Source organism: Leucopleurus acutus, assembly GCF_964270905.1.
Source record: "Leucopleurus acutus genome assembly, chromosome: 3".
Classification (NCBI taxonomy): Eukaryota; Metazoa; Chordata; class Mammalia; order Artiodactyla; family Delphinidae; genus Leucopleurus; species Leucopleurus acutus.
The window spans coordinates 48,660,235-48,672,734 of record NC_139145.1 but is presented as its reverse complement, the minus strand read 5'-3'; the positions used below and the strand labels follow the sequence as shown (position 1 = coordinate 48,672,734).

The following is a 12,500-nucleotide window of genomic DNA, read 5'->3' as shown; positions in this document are numbered from 1 at the left end:
CCACAGTCACCCCTCCCCGCAAGGTCTGGTTAATAACTCGCTACCTCATGAGGTTGTTATGAGGATTAAATGAGATAACAGTTGAGGGAAGGCACTTGGCAGAGAAAGTCCCCTGTAAAAGGTAATTCTTCTTCTCATTGTTATTAGCTGTGCCTTCCTCAGTAAGTGACTTAACCTCTCTGAGCTCTGGTTTCCCCAGCTGTGAAATGGGGGTAACAGGAATCCCTACTTCATAAGGTTGTGCAGAATCGTGAGACAGATAATGTGTGTAAAGTGCAAAGCACAGTGCCTGGCATCTCTTTTCCAGGTACTGTACTGGACACTGGTGACATAGAGGTAAATGAAATAGTTCCTGCCCCACAGAGCTGAAAATGGCTCTGTTACCATCCTGTTCATTCCCCCCGCTCTCCCCTGGCCCCCAGATTTACAACCCCTCTGCAGCTTCCCTGGCAAATAAATGAGTCTTTGCTTGCATACCTCTAATTACAGGGAGCTCACTACCTCTTCCAGCAGTCAGTTCTGACTCAGCAATTCTACCTGATGTTCAGCTGAGTAGCAGCCCTTGAACCTGGTTAATAAACAAGAAGTCTACATATCTTTATTATTACTATTATTATAACTATATGACTCAAGACAAATGATGTCAGTTTGCTGTCTCTATTTCCTCTTTTGTTAAATGGGCTCAAAACTGCTGGGGCCACTCAGAACAGAACTATTTCCTCTGCCATGCGACAAAACCTAAGGCCTGATTCTCTGGCTAGGACTTGGTTTTCTAAAAGTTCAGTCTGGACCCTATGGCTAAGTGGAACCGTTAAGGTTCTGGTCTTGTTTATGGAGGAGTAATGAGGCTCTTGGTGGTTTCCCAGCCCTCAGGAGATATCCATTCATGGAGTGGCTGCAGCCACTGTGGGCCATGCCCTCAGGGATCTGTCACCGGGGTCAGGGATGACCACTGGTGTCAAGCAGCTTCCACGTGTTGCCCAAGACATCTAGAGGGGCCCCCTAACAGGAAGAGTCAGCCAGGTGTTCCCTCCTACAAGTTGCATGAGAGGCCTAGGGGTTTACAGCATGAGGGGGACTGCTGTGATCAACGCCAATGGGAAGGCTAACCTGGGCAATTATCCACGTGGCTGATTGCCACCCAAGTCTCCGAGTCTGGGCCGATTAGGCATTAACCCGAGGAAGGTGGCTGTGCGGCCCCTTTGGCTAGTCATGTGTGACTATCTGCCTTTGGGCTCCCCATCCTGGCCAAGGCTGGCCTCTAGCCTGTCCAGTGCAGGGATGTCTGCAGCCTGGGGATAAGGGAGCAACGAGGATTGGGATAGATCGCAGAAGCGCAGAACGCTACTGACATCCGTCCTCTCCTCCCCAGTTCCTCCACCATTCCTGCCCCAGGCCCTGATCCCCCACTCTGCGGGTCCCAGGACCTAACTGGGCGACCTTCTGGCCTCCAGCCCCCCAGGGAAATTGCACTCCTCACTGACCCCCAAGCATGCTTGCAACTTCTCACTCCTGAGCCCCTGCTCACAGCTTCCCGGACATCAAAAATGGTACCTATTCATCTTGGTACAGCCCATATGCCAGCTCCCCTCTGTGAGCTCCCCCAGACCATGGCCCTGACCTGAGTGAGAAGTAATAATAATAATAATAATAATAGCAGCTAATCTTTATGTCAGGCACTCATCTCAGCACTCTGCGGGGATTATTTCGTTTCTCTGAACGCCGCCACAATGGATTAAGCGCTGTTATCATTCTCTAGTTTTCAGATGAAGAAACTGAAGCTCAGAAAAGCTTTAATTACTTGCCCAAGGTCACTGGTCTAGACTAAGCTAAGTTGCAAGCCCGGCTCTGTCTGGACCCTCTTAACCACCGGGCTGCACTACCCCGGCTCTCCCCTGCCTCCCTGCAGCATTGTGGCTGAACCTCCTGTGTGCCTCTCTGCTTTGTTCTACATTTGTGGGTGCCTCTTTTCACATCACCTCCCACCCCACTCTGGCTTAAGCTCTTCAGGGATGGATCTCTGTCTAACCCAGGGGTTCTCAACCGAGGCTGCACACTGGCATCACCTGGGAAGCTTCTACAAATCATGGTGCCCAGGCCCCACCCCCCAGACCAATTCCATCAAACTCCAGGGGAGTGGGCCCCGGGCATCAGTTTTTCCCAGCAGTGTCAGCCACATCATAGGCATTTAAAGAATTACATCTGATTCTGAATCCCCTGCCTGGACCTCAGTTTCCCTGTCTCATTGAAGCAGGTGTTGAACTCTGATCTTCGACATCTAACTCTAGTATTCTAAAGCTCTAACATTCTTGACATAGGCTGTTGTAGGCTTCAAGAGAAAGACCTGGCAAATTATCACTGTCCACTCTCCTACTTGCCTGAGGAAAGCTGGACTGGTGAGCACTTCCTCCCTCCCTCCTAGGTTTTCCTTCCTAGAGCAATCTGTCCATGTTCACCATGGGGTAGAGAGTATAAATGAGGGGCTTGAGCAGTGACGAAAATTCTAACCAGATGACAAGTTTCAGGGTGTCCATGGATTCTAGAAGCACAGAGAGTATTATTTTTGTTTCTAATAGACTGAACCCCTCTGATTCCTTCTGGGGCAGGCTAAAGGCTCAGGTTAATTCAGTGAAAATCATAGACACGAATCATGAAAGACAGCGCATCACGGATGCATGTGCAGGACTGGCTGACAAACATCCTGGCTGGCACGGGACTGAGGGGCTTCCGGGGATGCAGGACTTTCAGGGAAATGGGAACCGTCCGTCACCCTAATAGAGGAAACTGCTACATCACTGGCCCACAGGAGTCGCATACCCAGAGTAGGTGCGGAGTGAGTGTGGCCCACCTTGGAGGACCAGTCTGGAGAAAAGATTCAGCTCATAGGGACAGTTGGCTGATGGACTGGTTACAATGAGATAGCGTGTTCAATGAACATGAGACGCAAGCTGTCATTTCCAGGGCTGGGGTCCCTTCTGTCATACTTCCCGGGGAGAGTCACATATAGCAGGATGGGAGTGGGTACAGAGCGGAGACCCTGGAGTCTGGTTCGTGGACCTGTGGACAGGAAGGGTTCCAGAGACCTGGCTGTCCATGGGACCTGATGCCTTTAAGGAGGATGAAGTCATCAGGGGATGAGGCCACCTGGCTCCGTGAGGGCTGCAGCCTGCAGCCAAGAGGAAGAAGCAGAAGGTGGAAGGCAGGTGGGCTGAGGGGGCCGAGCTGGGGATGTCAGCTGTGTGGCTGACAGACGGGACCCAGCAGGAGTGGGAACCGCCAGCCCTGGTGTTGCCTGGGGTGCCCGGGAATGTAATCAAACACTCAGCAGACCTGCTGGCCATGGGCATCTGGGCACCACCAGGCCCTCCAGCTCATCCTGACCCCCAGCTGGCAGTTCTGACAGGCTCCTGCCAGGAGAAGTGTCCGGCCCGGTTGGTGAGGCTAGTAAGAATGAGCTCATCCGCCCAATCCAGCCCTCAGTCAGCCTGCCTCAGGCTGGTGCTGGTAGGTGGGGTGTCGCTGAGAGCTCCTAGAGCCCGGCTGGCTGGTTCAATGTCTTTGGTTAGGTCACCGCAACAGGAAGACGGGAGATGGGGGTCCACTCTGAGGACGTGAAATGGAACCTCTGATGTAATCCCCACCTTTACCTGCCCCCAGACGGGGGGCTCTGATGTGGCCCTGGCCCCACTGAGAACCAGTATCCCTCCCATGTCCCCTTCTCCACAACCGCGAACCACTTTTCCAGCATCATCTCCCATTTCTCCCTCTTGTATAGTAACAACAACAGTAACAATTGTGGTGAATATATGAATAACTGATATTTGTTCTAATTTATTATGTACTAGGCTAAGTACGCATCGTCTCATTTGATCCTCAGAGATCCTCCCAGTAAGGTACTACTATTATCACTCTCACTTTGCAGAGGAAGGAACTGAGATTCAGAGTTTAAAGGGACTTGTCCAAGGTCGTCATACCTTTAAATGGCAGAGCCCGGATTTGAACTAAGTTTATCTAGATCTAAAACCTGTGCTCTTAACCTCCGCCCTCTGTTATGCTCCAATCCAATCACAGGATTTGGATCCATGGCCATGCTGCCTATATCTAGATAGGCCCCCCGCTCTTGATTCAGTGCTCTGCTGTCCCTGTCTTACAAATCCCAATAACTTAAAAAAATTTTTTTTTTATTTTATGACTAAGCATTTTATTGGAAATCTTTTCTGTAAAGAGAACAAATTTAATAGTTTCGAACTGCAAAATATTACCACCTCATGGAATGCTGTCATAGTTATAGTCTATTGCTAGTGTCGTACACTGTCATGCTACCATGAAGTATTTCTGTATTACACACAGGGAAAGTAAGACCAGGGAGGTTGACTTACCTGCTCCGGACCTTATAACCAATGAATGGCAGAACCAAGATCGAAAGTCTGAGCTTTCAAGCTTTTTACTCCACCCATGAAGTGACAACCAAGAAAAAACAATGTCACTTGACCTGCCTTAATGAAAAAAATTCACTTGTTTTCTGCCAGCCTTCTTCCAGTGATATTTGGTTTCTTAAGAATTAACATAGTAGGGATCACAGTATATAGCAAAGGGAAGTAACAAGGTCTCTGCTTGGTGCTTTAATCCAAAGGCGGACTAGGAAGAAATGGATATGTCCCCAAGAAGCCTGTTTCATTTTGGAACTGATTCAACCGAGTTTCAGGAAAAATCTAAAGTTCATTAACAGATTAAGAAATGAACAAGGAAGACAACGCTTAAATAGCTGTTGCTGCCCTGAATCCTGTTCAGAGCACCATTAGCACAACTAATGCCTAATTCTTCCTCATTTGGTTGAGGACTTAACCTAAGACAACTGAAGAAATAATTCTGAACACAAGTCCATTTAGGCAATGAACAATGGAGCTAGAAACCCTTTTATGATCCAATTACCATGTTTAGAGATATACTGAGTGTAGCCACAGACCCTGTCCAGCAGGGAAATTTGACAAAAACTCCTAGTCTCTTCCAATAACAGCTGTCTATGGATGTTATCATGAATAGAAAATGTTCTTACGCTCATTTCCTCATTAAGTAAACTGGACCACGCCTGTGGGGTCGAAATACAGAAAGGTCAAAGCACCAAGGCTAAAGACAAAAAAAGTCAAGTTGTGGCACCTACTATGTAAACAGACAAGAGCAACAGCTGTTCCCTTATCATACCATTGTATACAGCACTAGTTCCAACCCATCTCTTGACCCCAGCCCTTGCTTTCCCCAAATTCAACGTTCCAGTTGGTATACCCAGGTCATTATTGGATTCAGCTTTCTGGGTCCTTTAATTGGCTGCATATGCACTCTACACTAAATGTGATTAAGTACAAAAATAATAATAATAATAATGTCTTCAAGAAACCTTCGTAACAAAATAACAGATTCCCTATTAACAATTAGAGGATCAAGTTTAACAGGCCAAAATAGAAGACAAGGGGCTTCCCTGGTGGCTCAGTGGTTGAGAGTCCACCTGCCGATGCAGGGGACACGGGTTCGTGCCCTGGTCTGGGAAGATCTCACATGCCACGGAGCGGCTGGGCCCGTGAGCCGTGGCTGCTGAGCCTGCGCGTCTGGAGCCTGTGCTCCGCAACGGGATGGCACAGGACAGCTCTGACCTCAGGCCCCCTGTGCTGAGCAGTAGAGTCACTGGCAAATCCCCAAGGTGTAAGAGCTGTAAGTATCCAGAGTCATGCAGGAAACAAGAATGTTTCTTTGTCATTAAGTCATCCTCTGAACTCTCTGCAGACCTTCCATCTGTAGCCACTTTCCAATTTGTGTGTGTGTTTGTCCTCTCCGGTATTTCATTGTTATCCGTAGGGATGTGGGCTTTTTTGATCTCTCTTTTTCCTTTTGGTTTTCTTTGTGTCTCTTTCCTCACTTTCCTCAGAACTGCCTAATGCAGAATCATATGACTGAGAAGTGTCACTTTCTGCCTTTAAGAATAAAGCAGGGCTTCCCTGGTGGCGCAGTGGTTGAGAGTCCGCCTGCTGATGCAGGGGACACGGGTTCATGCCCCGGTCCGGGAAGATCCCACATGCCGCAGAGCGGCTGGGCCCATGAGCCATGGCCGCTGAGCCTGCGCGTCTGGAGCCTGTGCTCCGCAACGGGAGAGGCCACAACAGTGAGAGGCCCACGTACCGCAAAAAAAAAAAAAAGAATAAAGCAGATTTCTTGAGAGACTTTTTCCTGGATTTTTTTTTGCGCTTATGTGGCTGTTTCCTTTTCCTGGTACTAAAAGCCCCAGTTTCTTCTGAGAACTGGCTTGAGGAATCTGCTGTTATATCTGTGGCTCCCTTTTTGCTTTTCTTCTGTTTTTTGTGTGACATTTTTTTCTGCTTTTTTTTTTTGTGGGATTTCTTTGACTTCTTGTGTTTGTGAGATTCATGGGTAGATGATTTTTACCTGGGGAGATGTTTTTTTCCCATTGGTAATATCTTGCTGATCACTACTGTTTCAAATTCTTCAGGGTATAACACCTTATATCCACTGTGACCCCATCTGTCTGGCATGTTAGCTTCATAATCATGTAACTTCTTGTTCCAGGATTTAAGCTTAAGAAAATTGTCATCCAGTGCCCCAGAAGTTTCATTCTTTGGCCTCCAATAGTCTCTTTTGACTTTCTTCATCAAAACCATCACTACGCATCCGGCTTGAACTGCTGGGTAACATTTTCCTTTTGGTCCCCCGGTACGCATCTTCCCTCTGTTTCTCCAGTTCTCTTGTTTTCCACATATCTGATTCCTCCTGAGTCTTATTGTGAGCATCTATGTGCTGGATGACGTTCCTCAGGAGGACCGTCCCCAAGGGAACTCAGGACATTCTTCAATCCCTCGATCTGTGCGCCGCAGCCTTGCCCCCAATAACTTCTTTTTTTTTTTTTTTTGCGGTATGCGGGCCTCTCACTGTTGTGGCCTCTTCCGTTGCGGAGCACAGGCTCCAGACGCGCAGGCTCAGCGGCCATGGCTCACGGGCCTAGCCGCTCCGCGGCATGTGAGATCTTCCCGGACCGGGGCATGAACCCGTGTCCCCTGCATCGGCAGGCGGACTCTCAACCACTGCGCCACCAGGGAAGCCCCCCGATAACTTTTGCATGAGGTTCACCCATGGTCGTTTCGCACTGGGCCAAGCAGATGAGGTAGCAGGTTCTGCAGATCAGCCAACCTCAGCCCATCACCCTCCATTGGCTCATGCTGTGTGTCTACCTGGTTTGCCATCCCGCCCGCACCTACCAGATCCATCACAAGGTTGCCCAATCCAGGAGCATCTCTTGGCCTCCCTCTCTACACCTCCCCATGAACTGCTGGGGCTTCTGTGCTCTTTGTGGAGCACAGATTGCTGTGTTCTGGTCTGACAGTGAGGTCAGGGCAGGATACCACTGTGTGGTCCTCTTCCCCCTTGCTGTACTTGTCAGGGGAGTGGGACACAGGGGGCGGTTTGAACTTGATGTTAGACAGTTGGATTCAAACCCAGCTCTGCCATCTTGCAGCTGTGTGACATTGGACAAGTTACTCAACCTCTCTGGGAAGTAGTTTCCTCATCTGCCAGATGGAGGTGGCAATGGAGGGTGGCCGAATGGGGTTCTTATCTTGCAGGGGTTGTCAGGATTAAATAAGGTAATGAATCAGTAAAACTAAGCAGTGTGCCTGAGGCGAAAAATGGTAGTGTTCTGGATCAGTTTGGTGTCTAATTCATCTATGAATTTCCAGTAGGTCTTCATATAGTGCTAATGAAACGTGGTAGGTGCAGAGGAGGAATAGACGTGAAATTGTTTTGCAAGTGCCGGAATGCCACACGTGTAGAGAGTAGGACATGATTACGGCTGCAGAAACTGAGGCCTGGAGAGATTTCCTGGCCTGCTCAGGGCCCCACTGCCCTCTCTTCCTCGCTTGCTCGGGTGCTCAGGTCCTGCTGGGTCACCTCCAGGTCAGCAAGGCAGAGGCCCTCAGGGGCAGGAGTCTGCTCTCTGCTGCCTGAATTCCGGAGGCAGCTCTGGCAGCCCCACCGGCCCCATCTTCCTTGGCAGCCACATTCCAGACATTCTGCCCAGGCGAGGAAGAGGCCAGCCCGAGGGAGGAAATCCGGAACCACTAGACAGGGGGTGGCAAGGAGAGAGGTCTCCTGGGGACCAGGCTTGCTGGCGCTCTGGGTCCCTCAGCACAGCAGGTGCTCCTCACAGGCCAGACCTCAGGCCACCCAAGGCTCCTTTGTGGGTGCTGGGGGAGCTGCTCATGAGGAAAAAGACTAGCAGCACAGCGGTTTTCTAACTTAAGACTCTGTAGGCCTCATGGAGGGACAGAGCGATGAGGCTGTTAAAAAATGCACGTTCCAGGTCCCACTGCCCCCATCATGGAGGGGCCCAGCATTCTGCATTTTTAAATGAGCCTCCAAGAGGGTGCAAAATCAGGTTTGGGAGCCTCTGAGTCCATCCACTGTATAGATGAGAGCTGAAGAAGATGCAGTCAAGAGAGGGAAGAGAATGGCCCAAGGTTACCTAGCAACCAGGCTGTCCAAAGGGGAGCCACTGCCGCTGATGGAAACAGGAGGGCCTCAGAGGCAAGATGCACAAGAGCAGGGAAACCCAGAAAGGAAGAGGAGCTGAGAACAGGGTGGCTCAAGGGAAAGTTAGAAAGATGGTTAATGATTCCCCGTCTTTCCCCACCGCCATCCCTGTACCCCTGTCCCTCACAGAGGCTGCTAACGATCCCAGCTCAGCTGTACACCGAGCCCCATCTGCTCACACGCTGCCTGTGGACAACCACGCCCACCCCCATCTCCTCTCTCCTCATGCATTGCCTCCTCATGTCACCGTGTACAAGAGAGTAAGACATCCTGGGCTCAAGTCCCAACTCAGTCACTACCATGCTGTGTGGTCTTAGGCAAATTCCTGACCTTCTCTGACTCTTAGCTTACTCATTTGTACAATGATGGGACTAGACCAGCTTTGCTCAAAGGGCAGTGCATGGATCAGCTCCACAGAAGCACAGAAACTTTGCTAAAATGCAGATTCTCAGACTTCCAACCAGATAAAATGGGTAAAGTGTTGCATTTACACAAATAATACATGGTATATTTTCCTTCTAAAATAATAAAACGTTACATTTAAGGATAAAGCCCTCTTTGCTGCCACCACCAATACCTTCTCCAAAGGCAAACAGTATAATCATTTACGTGTGTAACGTTTCGAGATACTTACATTGACACATAAATATACCGGTAGGGGAACTTTCCTGGTGGTGCAGTGGTTAAGAATCCACCTGCCAATGCAGGGGACACAGGTTCGAGCCCTGGTCCGGAAAGATCCCACATGCCGCACAGCAGCTAAGCCTGTGTGCCACAACTACTGAGCCGGCGCTCTAGAGCCCGCGAGCCACAACTACTGAACCTGCATGCCACTACTACTGAAGCCCACATGCCTAGAGCCCATGCTCCGCAAGAAGAGAAGCCACCGCAATGAGAAAACAGCGCACCGCAACAAAAAGTAGCCTGTGCTCGCTGCAACTAGAGAAAGCCCATGTGCAGCAACAAAGACCCAACGCAGCCAAAAATAAATAATTAATTTAAAAAATATATATATATATATATATATACACATACCAGTAGGAAATATATAGCATTTGGGTATTTTGCTTGTTTCAAGGGGGTGGGAATGGGGGTTGTTAAAGCAGTATGTTGTGTGTCCGTCTGCAACTTTTTTAGTCAGTGGTGTGTATTGGGGTCTTTTCGTGCGGTACACATAGCTCCACCTCACGCTTGGAGCTCATTCTGGGGCTCACTCAAGTTTGAGAACCTCTGAGCTAGATGAATTCTGACATCACATCTTACGAGTCTAATTTTAGCATAAGGTAGGGGCAGGGAGAGCAGGATATTTCCAGCAATGAGGGAAGCCTAATTAGAGTGTCCTTGGCACTTGGAGCTGGACTTCATTGCTCAGATATCCCGTATCAAGAGTGTGGTACCCTGGGATCCAGCTAAGGTCCCCTACTTCCCTTCCCTTAGAACTCTCAGGGCCTCTCCCTCCCTCCCTTGCCAGCCCCTGGTCATCCTGATGTCATCTGTGCAGGCAAGGCTGACTCAGGCTCTCCCTGCCACCCGGAAGGCAGCTCCCCATGGCTCTTGACGGAGGCTAACTGGTTTGACTTGGTGAAGCAGCCCAGGGTTTCCCAATACCTCCTCGCTGGGGACCTTCTAGCACATGCCATCTGGCTCTGTGGGGGACCCAGGAGCTGTCTGGGTCTAGAGTAGTAATGTTTTCCTCACTGTCCTCAAGATTCTGTCACAGCTGTGGGACCATGAAGAAACCCTTATCCTTCTCAGGGCTTCCCTCTCCCCATCTGTCCATAAGGTTGTACTCATTAATCTCTATGCCTGGCAAGAGCATCTAGCAAGAAAAATTATGCAAGATTTGTTGAATGAATAATAGTTGAAAAGCCCCTTCCAACTCCCAAGGAGTGCAGATTCCAGCCAACCAGTGTGAACAAAATGCATAGCGTGTGCATAGCCCTAGACTGAGAACTGAGGGGGATGGAACTCTGAAAGAGACATCGTCCTTGCCCTCGAGTTGCAGACAGCCCAGGTGGGGGTCCAGTCATCGAGTCAATCAGTATTTCCCTGGAGTCTAGCATGGGGAGGAATGGAGCCAGGTGGAGGCAGTCATGGAAGGACAAGGGGTCGGCTCACAAGTGATCAGGGAAGAGTGTGGGTTAGGAGACAGGCAAATGGAGATTGTGGTCACACAGACTAAGGGTCCAGCAAAGACGTCAGAGGAGAAAGCATTCAGAGGGAAAATGAGGTATGTGGAGAGTGAAAGCAGGAGATAGGGAGAGTGTGACACATGACAGACTTGATAAATATTTGCAATAAACAGATTGTTATAGATACCAAATTGTGTTAAATGGATAAATATAAATATATGAGTATATTAAATAGATGACAGAAATAAGCAGATGAAAGTAAGTTAGTCATGCATGGTTGGATGGACACGTGGATTGGTGGACACATGGATGGATGGGTGGATGGATGGAAGGATGATGGACAAATGGATGAGCAAGCAGAGGGACAGACAGATAATCTTAGTCTAGGCTCGCTGGATGTAGGGTCCAATGTCCAAGTTTGGATTGGGGCCCTTCTGCTTACTGACTCTTACTGGCCATGTGACCATGAGAGTTTTGTGCTGAAAACAGGGATTATCAGTCCAACCTGTCACCTTCCCCAGGAAATTATAAGAATTGCTCAAATAATAGATGAGAGGGAGAACTGCATAAAGCTGCATGTAAGTGTCAGAGGATTGTGGTTATAAGCAAATCTAAAGGACTTCTCTGTCCTAGATACACATAGAGGACGATGCAGAACTGGCACATTAAGAGACTGGTGGAGGAATAGAGGTAGGAGCTGGAATGTATATTACACAGCTGTAGGACCTACTCTATCAAGTATCTGTGGAGCAAACTAAGGGCCTGATGTTTGGGGACTGCTTGAGGTCAGTGTCTGGCTTTACTCACTTTGTCTCACCATCCAAAGCATGCCACTCCTCCCGAAGAGAGCACCTTCTGCTGTGACGCTCAACTCTGCTTCCCTCTTCAGAATCACCTGGATTACTCAGCCTCAGGGTCAGTATCCAGAACCCACCAATATCAGAATCACTTGGATGCCCACTGACAAGTACAGATTCTGGGGTCCCCCTTCCGTCCTCTACATCAGTGTCCTTTGATGTGCCCGGTGAGGATACCGGCTTGGTGCCTTGCACACAATGATTCTTCAATAAATATCTGTTCATTTTGCAGCTGTTGCTGTTTGCCCAGGTTCACTGGTTGATATTGAGGATTGAGACTTGAACCCAGCTCTCCTGCTGCCTCTTCCAGCTCCCTGCCAGTGCCTCCTGCAAGGAAGTGGCCCAGATGACCTCTCCATGGCCCTAGGCTCTGAGATTGCAAACTCCTCAGCAGCTCTGAGACACAAGCCTCTCCAACTGCCCGAGGATTTTGAACTAAGCCCTCCGGCTTTCACCAGGCTGCTGCTGGGATCCTTGAAAACCCAGGGATAAGGGAGGCCTAATGGAGGTAAGAGGTTCTCGCTTCTCCTCCCATCTGCCTGCTGCCCAGATGGGGGCCACGCTAATATGCTGCTCAAGTCCCAGGCAAGGAGCCACGAGGGCATTGCAGGGGAGGTAGAGCTGCTAATTACCCACAGAAATCCCAAGTTGTTGAGAGCAGTTGTTCTCAGCCCTTGCTGCTCCCTGGAATCGCCTGTGGAACTTTACAAAATATTGTTATGTGGGCCCACCCCAGAGATTCTGAATGTCTGCAAGCCTGGGCGTCGGACTGTTAAGTCTCAGTAGGTGATGCCAATGTGGAGCCAAGGCTGGGAAGCAATGCCTAGAGGTGTCCCTTACCCAGGGACTTGCTGTGTTTTCCAGCTGGAGTGCTAAGCATCGAATCCCCATCTCCAAGATGGAGTAAATGAGACTCAGA

General features: G+C 49.4%; 1 pseudogene across 1 annotated transcript; it reads right to left on the bottom strand.

Annotated features, from left to right (window-relative positions):
• Positions 1-1,261: 1,261 nt before the first annotated feature.
• Positions 1,262-8,698, bottom strand: LOC309958887 (uncharacterized protein NKAPD1-like; annotated as a pseudogene). The gene is made up of 4 exons: positions 8,693-8,698; positions 8,036-8,120; positions 6,214-6,842; positions 1,262-1,292 (listed from the first exon to the last, which is right to left on the bottom strand). The product of its transcript is annotated as an uncharacterized protein NKAPD1-like (transcript).
• Between the last annotated feature and the right edge of the window lie 3,802 nt (positions 8,699-12,500).